We start from the raw sequence: 14,643 nt of genomic DNA on the forward strand, positions 1-14,643 counted from the left end.
AACAAAAACTAACGCAAGCTGCTCCGACTTCAGGCGACAGGCCACAGAGAGGCCCGCAAGGAGTCAGTCAGCAGCTCTCCGGGACAGATGGTCTTGAGGGCGGTGAGGAGAGGTCCCATCAACTCCCCAGGCCCCCTCATCTCAGTTCATTCCGTCCCCAATAAAACAAAAGAGAATCCAGCAGCACCGACCTCAAAGAGGAGGGAGGGCTGTCAGCGCTCGGCAGCGCAACGAGCTCCTCTGCGCTCCTCACTGCCCCGGCTTTCCCGCGGTGGCTCTCGCGGTGACGGCGGCGGCGGTGGCGGCGGCGGAGACCGCGGCTCTCGCGTCGGGAGCCTCCCTCGGACTCAGCACCTGGAGCGGCGAACAGCTCCGCGCCTCATTCCGCTGACTCCGCCTCCCCTGCGCGGCCGTAGCCAATGGAGATCCTGGCCACGCCCAGAAGGCCGCCCATTGGGGGCGCCTTCTCCACTCTCTTCGGCCCAGCCGGCGGGTTTCTCTAGCTTTTCGTCAAGACCGCATGCCCTAGAGACTGTCGGAGTTTTTGTACTGCCTTCTGGAACTCGTAGTCCTTTGAGGACGCGAAGGGGGCTTATGCCGCGGGCAGGTTACCGGGGTGGACTGCATTTCCCAGGGTGCATGAAGAAACCGAGGCGCTGAGGAGGGCGGGAGGACTGTTTCCATAGCAAAGGCGGCTGGTCGGGGCTGGCTGACTGAGAAATGGGGCAGGCCGCGGGACCCTCGGATTGTGCGTGACTACCGGCAGCCTCTTGGGAGGCCGTTTCGATTTTTTTTTTTTTTTTTTTTTTTTGTCCTCGGCACCCTCCACGGGACTCTGGGCCTCAGTTTTCCTACCTGAGAAGAAGGGTGTGGAGCCGTCCCCCTGCCCACAGTCCGCGGTGATGGGGCAAACCGAGGTCGAGCCGCTCTGGTTTGCCCAGCAAAGGTGAGAGAGGACGGAGGAGACCTGTGGCTTGAGAGTGTGGCATTCTGAACTTTATCGCTTTAGTTTTGTCTCGAACTTATAGAGGAGTGCTTTACTTTGGTCATATCCCTTGAGCCGTCAAGGTCTTATCCAGTCTTCCCATACAGGATTCTGGCCTCCTTACGCCATCCCTGATACGGCAACATTTCCCCCAGAGTAGCCAGAGGGCGCTACTCCTTCTCATTATCTATGGAATTAAGCCCACACTCCTCTGAACATTGCTCTAAAGGCCCTTCTAAATCTGGTCTCCACCTTGTTCTTGCGACACTCTGAACTTCTTTTGGTGGCTGGGAAGTCTTAATCACCCGTTTTCTCTCACTCTGGTGGTTCCCTCCACCCTTGTACTCAGCTAACCCCTCACACTCTTCAAGCCCCAGCCTAGACGTTGCGTCTTCTGTGAAGCCTTCCTAGATGTCTGGCTCCATACTAGGTATTCCACCTTGCATATGAGCAGCACTCTCTACTTCCCCTATTCCATTTGTGTGCTTATGTATCCATCTTCCACATGATAAGATCCACAGAACAGGGGCCATGTCTATATTATTCATAGGTATAAGCCAGTGCCTATAGTGTCTGACACATAGTAGGTTCTCTGAGATATTTGTTGAGTTGAACATGAATTGAACACTAATTGAATTTTACTCACACCTCCGTGCTCTTAATTTCCTAAGGTTGTGTATTTTCCATTGCTGAAAACGTTCAACTAGAGGAATGCCACCCTCATGACAAAATGTTTGTCATTCATATAATGGATTGGAATTTTGCCTGAGTGCTTTGAGAGTCCTTAGAATCCTATGACACTAGGGAATGATAGATTCATGCTGATCATTACTTGGAAGTCTTGTCAGTTCTCCACTAAAGGTCATCAGTTCTTCATGTTCCCCTATTTCTAGCTGTTTGCCCTTCTTTCTGTGCCTAAATTCCCTACCTCCCACTCCCTTTCTGGGAAAGATCTTCTGCCCCTGTCAGTTGTGAAGCAATGACAGTCTGAGATGCCTGCCCTTCTTTCAGTCTCTGCCAGCATCATAGGGCCCTGGTGGTGATGTCCCACCTTGCTAGTTTGCCTTTTTTTTTTTTTTCCTGAATCTTTTCCCACTCAGGGCTCTGGTGTTGGCCAGATGGTCCAATTAATCCCACACATGCTTCATATGTCACCCCACCAGACTTTTGGGTGTATTTCAGCTAAAGCATTCTTGGGAGAATGCCTTAATATATGGGTATAATTAATTCATGGCCAAAGAAATAACCAGGGGGACTGTTACCCTGAACCTGTTTCAAACCCAAGAGACAGATCCTGAGAAAAAGCAACGCTGTCATCCTTGAGTTGATGATATCCACGGAGGGAAGGCTAGGATGGGGGAATGAGTAAAATGGGTTGCATTTGGGGAGGAAATAACAGGACCTCTAAGAGGCATGGCAGAGGGACTTTGATCCAGACCAAACCATAAGGGAAGGCCACTGGAGCTGGATAAACAAATGGGGCCTCATTACTGAAGATAAGAAAACTATAAGAAGGGGGAAGAAATAGGATTTGTGGTGACACAGAGTGCCTAGTTCTCTGGATGCAGTGAGAGCAGAGGTTTTTGGAAAAGTAGGTGGGGGAAGACTAGGCCACAGGATGGGCATCAACAGAGCATTGGCAGAGTTATCAACAGAAGGTTAACAAAGAATGCTGCTTAGAGCCACAGCTGAAACTCCGGAGGTCAGTGTAGCCTTAAGTTGTAGGGCTACTTTTCAGGAAATCGTTGCAAATAGTGAAAACCAGGGTTCCGTGATTCTCCCGGAAAGCAGGGACTAAAATAGCATCATCCACATGGTCAAGTGAAGTCAGAAAATCTGGATTCTAATTCTGACTTTGCCTCCAATTCGATGTGTGACCCTGGGCTGGACCTGTTTCTTCAGTTGTAAAATGGTATTTATTGGTTTTAGGGAGCAGCTAATAGGATAAAGGTGGGGGGATTCAAACTTGCGCAAACTACATTATCAGATCTGCAGTTTGCTTATTTGACAATGTTTTAATAGATAAATGAGATGCCTTATGTAAAGCACTTCACAAATATTAAGCACTTAATAAAATGTTCTTCATCTTGGATTATCAGAAATTGGTTTGACTGTGAATAAACAAGCAGGAGGTGGTGTCCTGGCTAATCTGGGTTCAAATTTCCGTTCTCTCTCTTACTAGTGGTATGATTTTGGTCAGGTATATGCTCAATATATTTGTTTTGCCATTTTTTAGGGGTGGTTTTAGAAAATAGAAGCCTAAGAGAATGGAATTCTAGCTACTTAGAACCTAGGGTTACAAAGGATTTTAGGGGAACATTGAGCTAGACTCCTACCATGTTAAAGGGGAAAAAAAGGTCTCAGTGAAGTTCCATAGGTCTTCTGATTAAGTATTGTGGGGATTAACCAGAATGTTGAATCTCAGACATGGGGTTGGATTAACCAGGGCTGGGTTTTGAAGAAACTAGTATACTAGGCTAAGGAATATAACTTTATTCTAAAGATGAAGATTTTTAGGGAGACATGTATTCTGAAAAGTCTGAGGCCTGTGTGGAAAATGGTCAGGAGAAGATGAAGCTGGAATGTAGGTCAGAAGCTGCTGCAGTGATCCAGCACAGCATCTATGAAGATAGAAAAGAGAGGGTAGATCTGAGATGTGTTAGGGAGGTAAATATTCAAAGGATTTTGTGAGTGATGAGTTGAGGGCCTGGAGGAGAATGGTGTGTTAAGGATGATGCCTGGATGTCTGCCTTGGAAAACTTGGTGGACGGATGGTGGTACTTTCCCCTGAGGTGAGGAATAGTAAAGGAGCAGGTGGGTTTGAAATGAGTGGGAGACAACCAGGTGAGATGTCCAGTAGGTTTGGCTTGGGAAAATGCCTTAATATTTGGGAATTCATGTCCAAAGAAGAAATAGCCAGAGGGACTATTACCCTAAAACTAATTCAAACCAAGAGAAACAGATCCTGAGAGCCTATCATACTTGAGAGATCTGATCTGGAAAAAAGAGTCATAAGTTAACAAGTTAGGAGTACATACATCATAATCAAAACCATGGGAATGGATAAAATCCTTCACCAGAGAGAGTCAAAGAGAAAACCAAAATCCTTTGGGAAATACCAATGTAGACAACTCTTAGAAATGGTTTTGAAGGGGAGGAGGGAGAAAACCAGAAAGGATGTAGAGTTGAGAGACAATTTGGTTTAAGTTGAGAGAGGTTAGGGCATTTAAAAATGCTGATGGGGAAAAGCCAGTAGAGGGACATTTGAGGATAAAGGAAAGAGAAGGGTGGAAGGATGGAGTGAGGTCAACAAGATGGTAGAAGGTGGTAGAGTTCAGACTCAGCCTCAGGCAGGAGGAGGGCCTACTTTTCATTTAAGATGGGAGGGGAAAAAGGAAGGAAGAGTTGGAGATGCAAGTAGGTTGGTAGGTCAGTAGGTACCAGGTGGTTGGGAGATGGGCTCAGGAAATGGAGGCAGTTCATACCCAGTGGCCATTACTCTTATGTGATGTCAGAGGCAAGGATATCTGCTCAGTGTGAGGGAATTGGATGGAATGGAAAGCTTGGAAAAAGAGTGAAAACATTCAAGATGGCTGCTGTGGAAAAGAGGACGGAAAGCTAATAGCAGCCCACACGCACCACAGGGCAGTAGTGAGGGCTTGCTGTGGTTGAAAGCCATGGGTTTATGGGGCACTAATTTGTAGGGTTCGAGGCTTTCTTCAGCATCCTATCAACGATGAGATAGGCGTGGGAAAGGCTATTGGTGAGGCTGTTCCAGGGCTGGGCTTTGCTGGACAAAGGAGACCAGAAAGCAAGGAAGTTGGAGATGTTGACAAAAGAGGTAGGAGTGCTGGGCCACTAAGAGGAAGGAGGTGAAGCCAGGATGGAGTGGGCAGAGGGGTGGAGGTGGAGGGGTGGAGTTCTTAGTATAGTAAGAAGAATGATGTGACGGGTGGGAGGGAAGAGCAGGGAGGGCAGGCAGTGCTGATCAGAGGTAAAGGAAGTCTGGTCAGGGGCAATGGCAGGGTGACTGGAGAGGACAGAGGAGGTCATGGGAAGGCATTGAAAGGCAATTTTGTAGGTCATTGGCAGGTCACTCATAAAGATGGCTGCTTTGATGGAGAGAGGAATCCTGGTAGTTCTGTGTCAAAATATATAGTAAGTGAGAAGTTAACAGATGGTAAGAAGGAGGGATAGGGTGCAGAAACCTCTGACATGAGTGACACAGAAATCAAGATGTTGGAGAGCTAAGAAGAAGCCCTCTCACTCTCATAAGAGCCATGACTTTCTTATACATTTTCATAGAGGTATCATCTCAACATGATCAGTTTTATACATACCTAAAAGGCAGGATGTCTAGGAATAAACTTAATGAAACCGAAAAACAATTCTAGATTTCATGGTGAAGTTGTATCAACCAAGTTCAATGTAGTGTTTCCTGCAGTTTATATTTTGGTGTAGTTTGTAGATTTAAGTATGTGCATATCAACTAGAAAATGTGTTTTAAAAATTTTGCAAATTTCATTTCTTAGCAACGATTTGTTTTCTCAGTTTAGAACATAAATTAGAGAACTTGTGTTGATTTTTTTTCAAATGTAGAGTTTAGAGCTTAATTCATGCCTTTGAAATGTCATGAATTTGAAATGCAGCCATTTTCCTTTCTGCATCCTTGAAAAGGATTACAAGGATTTTATTAGTTTTTCAGATAATCTTGCCAGCACATACAGACTTTCCACAAGGGCCTCCTATCAGTAATGTTGGGTTGTGAGTGATGCTGTAGGAGTGCTGTATGTGAGCTATGTAAGACAAGTCAAGTAAGCAGCCAACTTTAAGATTTTCCCAACAGAGACACCTGGATGGCTCAGTCAGTTAAGCCTCCGACTTTGGCTCGGGTCATGATCTCGGAGTTCGTGGGTTGGAGCCCCCCATCGGGCTCTTCACTGACAGCTCAGAGACTGGAGCCTACTTCAGATTCTCTGTCTCCCTTTCTCTCTACCCCTCCCCCACTTGTACTCTGTGTGTCTCTCTCTCAAAAATAAATAAACATTATGGGGAGCCTGGGTGGCTCAGTCGGTTGAGCGTCCGACTTCAGCTCAGGTCATGATCTCGCGGTCCGTGAGTTCAAGCCCCGCGTCGGGCTCTGGGCTGATGGCTCAGAGCCTGGAGCCTGCTTCCGATTCTGTGTCTCCCTCTCTCTCTGCCCCTCCCCCGTTCATGCTCTGTCTCTCTCTGTCCCAAAAATAAATAAACGCAAAAAAAAAATTTAAAAAAAAAATAAATAAATAAACATTAAAAGATAAAAAAAAAAAAAAAAAGATTTTCCCAGAAGCAGCTCAGTTTACAATTATGGGACTTGGAATAGAATATGAAATTGCATCTAAATGTTAATTGAGAAAAATGATTTTTCATAGTTTTTAAAGAAAAATGACAAAATCGCTGCATTGCTATGAACAATCTTTGTCTTAAAAAACCCAACGTTATTTAAAAATATTTTTGTATGGTTAATGTCTTTGTAATCTTGAAGTAGTTTTGCTATTACAGACCCTGAGAATAGTGGGGGGTGCTCAGAAAGTATTTTGTAAATCAGTTCATGAATGTTATGATAATTTGTTCTTTGTTTGAAATACTTCCTTTTATCTTAAACTCTCATAAAGTATTCTTGTAAAAAGAATGATTCTTTCTAAACGTAAGTCAAATCACATCACACCTCTGCTCAAACTCCCAGTGGCTTCTTTGTCTCACTGAAAGCAAACATACTCTGACTCCTGTAGCATCTCTGCCTTGTCTCCTAGTACCCCGTGTTTCAGCACATTGATCTCCTTGCTGTTCCTTGAGTGTACCAAGTACACTCTGGCCTCAGGGCCCTTGCACTTGCTGTTTCCTTTGCTTGGAGGCTCTTTTCCTATATATCCTCATGGACACCCATATGAAATGACAGCCTTTCCTCTCCTAACACTCTCTATCCCCCATTCTGCTTTTTTTTTTCCTTCCTCCAATAGCACTTATCACCATCTGACATATTATACATTCTCTTATCTGTTTATTTTCAATCTCTCTCCCACTCTCACACCTCCAGTTAACCCACTAACATAAACTACCCATTAGGGTAGAGACTGTCTGTTTTTTTGTTTTTGTTTTTGTTTTTACTGTTGTATTCACAGCATGTGGCACAGCACCTGATATATAATAGATACTCAGTAAGACATGTTGAATAAATAAGAATAACACATCATCCCTAGTATGTAACCCAAACATCTTATTTAAAAATTCTTTCCACATTACACTCTACATGTAGGACACATGTATATATAGTCTTTCATATTCTGGAAATCATAGTTTAGATATAATTTTGAGTTCTGCTTTTTTTTTTTAATATAACATGTAATAAGCATTTTCTCTTGCTAAGATTGAATTCATTTGTTCAGTTGTTCATTCACTCATTCATTCAACAAATATTTAATGAACTATTTCTGTGTTTCAGACAGAGCTGGATCTATAGTAGTAAACAGGATGCAGGACTTGCCCTCAAGGAACAAAGATTCTTTATAAACACCATCTGTAATTATTGCCTAATATTCCATCAAAACTATACTATATTTAATCTCTTCCCTATTTAAGGCTTACTGTTTATTATTAATAATGATGTAATGAGTACTTCCAAGTCAATAGCAATTATCCTTTAAACTGTTCCTTAAGGTAAATTCCCAAGTGAACAGTTATTGAGTTGAAGGATTAAAAATAATTTTGGTGTTTTGATATTACTTGCCATGTCGATTTCCAAAAAAGTGGTACCCACTTTATCCAGTCACCAGCACAAATTCCAATTTTATCCCAGCCTCTCCAGCATTAGACATTTCTTTTTGTTTTGGCTGATGTAAAGTATAAAATGATTCTTCTTTGTATTTTTGCATATAATTGATGTCTAGTAAAAGTGCCCATTTTTTGTTTTCTTTTTTTTCTTATCTTTTTGTCATTGGTTAATTCACTAGGTCCCTAGGAGGTTCTTGGAGGGCCATTGTCCTCACTTGTGGGTCATGCCTGCCCTTTTAACACACATCAGAGGCTTATAGCATCTTAGAGTTGGAAGAGATTGTGTTTATCATCTAGTTCAACTGAAATTTCTAGTAGATGGCTCTCTAGCCTCTGTTGGCAAATCCCTGGCAATAGAGACTCACAACCTCATGGGGAAGTCTATCTTGTTTTTGCCAGGTTCTACAGGTACTGAGGTGGCAGCTCATCCCTGTGGTTCCCGTGTGGCCCCAGTTCTGCCCTCTGAAGCTCAGAGCCCACGTACCAGATGTTACGGAACCTCTTTACCTTGGCTGCCCCTCTCTGCAAGTATGTGGCCAGACTAGAATGTTCAAGCCCGGGTAAGTCCAGCAGGCCTAGAACCCAAGATGCTGTCCCACCCATAAATCTGCAGTGGTATATCAGCCACCTCTTCAGCTGGGTTCATATGAAGTTTAAGATTAGATGAGATTCTGAGACCTTCTTTAAGTGACCTGTAGCCAGGTTACACACTTCTGCAGTTGATCTTTTTTTTTTTAATTTTTTTTTTTTAACGTTTATTTATTTTTGAGACAGAGAGAGGCAGAGCATGAACAGGGGAGGGGCAGAGAGAGAGGGAGACACAGAATCCGAAACAGGCTCCAGGCTCTGAGCTGTCAGCACAGAGCCCGACGCGGGGCTCAAACTCATGGACTGTGAGATCATGACCTGAGCCAAAGTCCGACACTTAACCGACCAAGCCACCCAGGCGCCCCATGCAGTTGATCTTTTAAACCTGAAAACAAAACTTTGCTTTTCTCCCTGTTTTATATCAATATATCAGTAGAGAAGCTGCTCTGGTCACACTCCTGCTGTCTAAAATGGGGATAACAAGGGGCGCCTGGGTGGCTCAGTCGGTTAAGTGTCCAACTTCAGTTTAGGTCATGATCTCGCAGTTCGTGGGTTCAAGGCCCACGTCAGGCTCTGTGCTGACAGCTCAGAGCCTGGAGCCTGCTTCAGATTCTGTGTCTCCTTCTTTATCTACTCCTCCCCCATGCACGCGTGTGTGTGCTCTCTCTCTCTCCAAAATAAATAAACATTAAAAAATAAATAAAATGGGGAAAATAGGAGTCATTCTGACAACTTCATGTGTTAGTGTGATGATTGAGTACAATGCAAAGTTGAACATTTGTCACCCATTTTGGTTGCCTAGCAACTGAGCCTCCTTCCTATGCTTGAGGAATCCTATGCCTCATGAGGTGGAGCCATCTTCCTTTACAGCTAGGGCGTGGACATTGGCTTGAGGCTCAGGCTCCTCCAGTCAGACAGGCCCCCTTCCTCCTGCTACACCTCACCAATTTTGAATTGGAAGCCAATGACGGCAAAGGAGCAGCGTCTATTTTTAGTGACTTGATGGGTACAATCTCAGTTTAAGTGGTAGCAGTTTTCCCGGCAGCATCCAGTATGAGGGTGTCTGTGGTGTAGGTGGCAGGGATGGTATCCTGCCATTCCAGACTCAGTGGTCACAGTCATGTGTTCTTAGACCGATGTTGAGTTGGGGTTTAGGGCATTGTTTCTGACTGCGTGCTTCCAAGCCTGATTTTCTACCTTCTTGGAAATTTTGTGAGCTACTTACTCACTATCTTTTGATTTATGTCCTTTGCTGTGCACATTAGCCAAAGTTAGTTACTTTTGCTTACAACTAAAAATCCTAATCAGTACATACAGGATATGAAAAGTGTATTGGAAAGCGCTAAGCACCACACACATACAAGACATTATTGTAGTGGGTGTGAGGGGAGTGGGGGAGATAGGCCTGAACTCTACCTGCTGAGAGTTCAGACAGGCCTAGGCATGCCTGGAAAGCTGGCCAGTGGGAGGGTATGATGGCAGGAACTTGTGGCCTGTACCTTGGCTCAACAGTAAGGCTGCCCACTGACCCTAAGGCATTGGTATGGGGATGGCAGCTGCCAGAGGTCCTGCTGGGCACACGTAAGTAGATTGGCTGCTTGCTGTCTCCTGCCCTTGGACTGTTACCAACAGCCAGGGCCAGGAGGTAGGGCTGGGCTGTAAAGCAAGTCTCTTGGGGTTGGACAGCTGCCCTTGGAGTGTCCTCACTGGGGTGGAAGAAGAATCCTGTCTGAATATCTGCCCCCTCCCCGCACCCCCCCCACGCCCCAATCACAAGAGGGATTATGACTGGGTTGGGGTCCTGTCCTGTGCTACCTTTAGGCTGCCCTTCATCCCACTGAGCTACAACTTGGCTTTCCAGCCCAGCTTGGCCATGCCTCCAGAGTCCTGCCTTGCAGGCTGCCATCTGCATCTATCAGTTCTGGTGTCCCAGAGTGGGGCTCAGGCTGGCACTGCTGCTCTGTTCAGATGGGATCTTTGTGACATTGAGGATAGCCTCCCTGGGGACTTTCTGTCTTGAACCCCTGATGCCTTTCAAATCAGCCCTGTTGGGTGTGTGTATGGGTGGTGGTGCTCTTGCTTTAGGGCATTCCCTGATTAGTCAGGGGTCATGTCCTGGGCTCAGACCATGGTCATATCCAAAATGTGGTAGCATCAAGCATTGTTGAGAGGAATCCTCATAGGGAGTTGTAGGTTCTATCCCTGCTATAGCCACGGATTTTGTGATGTTAACATCACAACTACCAAATTTTAATCATTTTGCCAAATATGAATGTATATAATATTATTTTGATATCAAAACAAATAGAATAAAATCCACCATAAAAACAGCATAGAATAGGGGCGCCTGGGTGGCTCATTCAGTTAAGCAACCAACAGACTTTTGCTCAGGTCATGATCTCACGGTTCATGAGTTTGAGCCCCGCATTGGGTGAGCATGAACCCCACTTCGGGTGAGCTCTGCTTCTCTTGCTTTCTCTTATTAATCTTCACCATAATCCCATGAACTAGGTACTGTTTTATTTTATTTTATTTTGTTTTATTTTATTTTGTTTTATTTTATTTTATTTTATTTTATTTTATTTTATTTTATTTTATATTTTTTAAAGATTTGTTTTTAAGTAATCTCTACACCCAACATGGGTCTTGAACTTATAACCCTGAAAACAAGAGTTGCATGCTCTACTGACTGAGCCAGCCAGGTGCCCGGAACTAGGTACCGTTTTAATTCCCATTTTACAGGGGCACCTGGGTGGCTCAGTTGGTTGAGCGTCCGACTTTGGCTCAGGTCATGATCTCGCAATCTGTGAGTTCGAGCCCCGCGTCTGGCTCTGTGCTGACAGCTCAGAGCCTGGAGCCTGTTTTAGATTCTGTGTCTTCCTCCCTCCCCCTTCCCCCACTCATGCCCTGTCTCTGAATCTGTCTCTCTCTGTTAAAAATAAATAAACATTTAAAAAAAATTAATTCCCATTTTACAGACAAGGAAACTGAGGCCTATAGAGGTTCTAAGACTAGCCCAAGGTCACACAGCCAGTAAATGGGAGAGATGTGCCAGCCATCCACTGTCAAAGCCTGAGTACTGCCCTTCCTACTGCCCATTCTACTGTGGAACATCTCTGGCTATTGAAATGTTTTCTCTCACATAAAGCTAAAAATCTCCTTCTCACTAAGTTAGTACCATTTCTGTTTCTGCTTATGCCAGTAGCCCACCATGGCAGTCCCAACATCCCAGGTTGAGGTATCTCAACCTTTTAGCTCAGTTCTCTACTCCAGTCATACCTGGGGACACTTTAGCTTCTTCTGGGAACATCTGAACCATTTTGTATCCACTAAATCCTAAGACATTCACTGTAGTAGGAAGGTTATGGTTGGGTAGCTCACCAATTTTCTAGTTACTTTGACTCCAAAGGTACTGGCATGCAGTCTGTCCCACTCCTGGCAGAGTTATGGCAAGAAACAGTAAACCTAGCCACACTTAGGAAGGACTTGGTAGGGGGATACCGGGTGACTCGGTTGGTTGAGTGCTCGACTTTGGCTCAGGTCATGATCTCACAGTTTAAGAGTTTGAGCCCAGCATTGGGTTCTCTTGCTGTCAGGACAGAGCCTGCTTTGGATCTGCAGTCCTCCTCTCTCTCTGCCCCTCCCCTGCTTGCATGCACTCTCTCTCAAAAACAGACAAACAAATAAACAAACAAGTAAATAAGGACTTGGTAGAAATTTCTCTTTCTCTAAGTAAAATGGCAATAAAACAGTCAAAACAGTACAAACAGTATTAAAACTGTGCTAAAGATTGTTTTGCTGCATGGGAATCTTCTGCTTCTCTGGCCAGAAGGCAAGCTTCATGAGGGTGGGAATTTTTGCTAGTTTTGTTTCCTGTTGTATCCCCAGTGCCTAGAACTATGTATGCCTGGAGCATAGTAAATATTCAAATATTTGTTAAGTGAATTACTAGAATTAGGGGTGCCTGGGTGGCTCAGTCGGTTAAACATCCAACTTCGGCTCAGGTCACGATTGCACAGTCTGTGGGTTCATGCCCCACGTTGGGCTCCGTGCTGATAGCTCGGAGCCTGGAGCCTACTTCAGATTCAGTGTCTCCCTCTCTTTGCCCCTCCCCTGCTCACACTCTTTCTCTCTCTCTCAAAAAAAATAAATAAAAGCATTAAAAAAAATTACTAGAATTAAATGAATCCTTGTCTGTAAAAAGGGAATTAAAATCTACATCTGGTGTTACTTCCTTGGGTTACTAAGTTGTTTTGGAGAATAATGTGATCTCCCAAGACCATGGCTTTGAATTTCTTCTTCCATTACTTCACCAGCAATTTTTCTAGTTTTGTTGTGATTTTGATTCATAGGAAGATAACCTTAACTGTATGTAAAGTACAGTGAATAAATAATCCTATTTTAAAAACAATTTCATTTAGGAGTACCTGGGTGGCTCAATCAGTTAAGGAACCGACTCTGGATTTTGGCTCAGGCCATAGTCTCTTAGGTTCATAAGTTCAAGCCCTATATTGGGCTCTGCTTTGGCAGCGTGGAGCCTACGTGGGATTCTTTCTCTGTGTCCCTCCCCTGCTCATGCTCTTTCTCTCTCTCAAAATAAATAAATAAACTTTTAAAAATCTTTCATTTGTTCTTGTAAACCTAAGGATAAACCAGAAATTGGTTTAGCTTGGTAAAGGGCAATATGCAGGAATTACTGGAGTTCTTTTTTTTTTTCTTTCCCCCTATTCTTTTTTTTTTTAATTTATTTAAATCCAAGTTAGTCAACATCTAGTGTAATAATGATTTCAGAAGTAGAATTTAGTGATCCATCACTTACATACAACACCCAGTGCTCATCCTAAGTGCCTTCAGGAATTATTGGATTTCTCGTATCTTATCTTTCGGAAAAACGTTCTGTGACTTTCTGCTTTGAATGTTGAGCTTAAATTCAGAATGTAAAATCATTAAGAAAGAGCTAAGCAAGAAGATTGCTGGTTCTTACATTTTTCTCATTGTTTATACACAAATATTACATGCTCATTGTTAAAAATAAAAAAATATGGGTAAGCAAAATGATGAATATAGAAATCACTTCTAGTCCTATCACTCAGAGGTGATCACTGTCACCATTTCTCTGTTTCTATCAAATACTGAAATTAGTTAACATGGTGATAGATTCAGGGAAGGAGCTACATTTTTCTGTTGAGAAAGTAAACACAGGAGATCTGGTTTCCAGCCCAGGTCAACCTGTGTTAAGAGCAGCAACAGATGTGAGTCCAGCAAGACACAGGTAACAAATAGATAGGGTCACTCCGGTTCACACCCCAGAATCTGACCTCAGAAGGTGACCCAAGAAGTAGCAGAAGGCTAGAATGGGAGGGAGTAAGGAAAACAACTTTGAATTGGCTGAACATCCTAGATGTGACAAATTTCACAAAGTTTTCCTAGAATTGGGAGTGTCTTTTCATGAGAACTGAGGATAATCTTGGAAGAATCTGCCCCGATTTTTGCTCACAAGTCAGAAAGACAGACTGTGCAAGCGAGGCTGTCGGGACAGTGAGGGTGGTGAGCCCGAGGACTCACTGTGTAATTGTTTGGCTTGTCTTCTGGGCCAGTTTGCTTCTACACTGATTTCCTAGGAAGGGGCCGTGTCACTTCTGGTTCATATCTTACAGCAGGAAAAGGTGGAGATCTGTGTGAATCAGACCTGAGGTCATATCCTTGGGCATCTTAGCATCTTCAAGCTGCCGTGAATGGGATCCCTGGGAAGTCCAGGGCATGGGACTAATGACTTATGTTTTTCTTTCAAATTTAATACAAAATTTGCATTCTCCTCCATAATATTTGTCTTAGTGTTAAAATCATATTTTAAAAACTTTAAATGAAGTTGATATTCCGGGGTGTTAGATGTATAGACACTTTATGTAAATGTTGGTTGAATGAATGAATGTTGTTCATCTCAATATCCAGGGTGCTCCAGGTCATGGCAAGTCTGAAAAGTCCACTGGGCTGGGAGGTAAAGAAATTAATACTTAATTGGGCATCACCTATATGCCACGTAAGTTTCCAGGTGTTTTACCTATGTAGTCCCAGTTTCATCCTCATGACCTTACAAGAATCCCTATTTTATAGGCAAGTAACTGGAGAATCAGAGAAATTAGGTAAGTTTCTCAAGGTCTGGAATGGGGCAGGACCAAGTTGAAAATCCTGGTCTATCTGGGCCTCTGCTCTCTCCATACACCATGTGGCCACCTGAGGCCAGTTTACCCATCAATTTC

At 43.8% G+C, this 14,643-nt stretch overlaps 1 long non-coding RNA gene across 1 annotated transcript in view; it reads left to right on the plus strand.

The window, feature by feature from the left end:
• Window positions 1-481: 481 nt before the first annotated feature.
• The window catches only part of LOC125916570 (uncharacterized), a 53,159-nt gene continuing 38,997 nt past the window's right edge, over window positions 482-14,643 (plus strand). Inside the window, exons 1-2 of the long non-coding RNA XR_007455968.1 lie at window positions 482-946; window positions 8,195-8,355. This is a non-coding gene — a long non-coding RNA (uncharacterized LOC125916570). The remainder of the gene's footprint in view (window positions 947-8,194; window positions 8,356-14,643) is intronic.

Source organism: Panthera uncia (assembly GCF_023721935.1).
Source record: "Panthera uncia isolate 11264 chromosome E2 unlocalized genomic scaffold, Puncia_PCG_1.0 HiC_scaffold_20, whole genome shotgun sequence".
Taxonomy (NCBI): domain Eukaryota; kingdom Metazoa; phylum Chordata; class Mammalia; order Carnivora; family Felidae; genus Panthera; species Panthera uncia.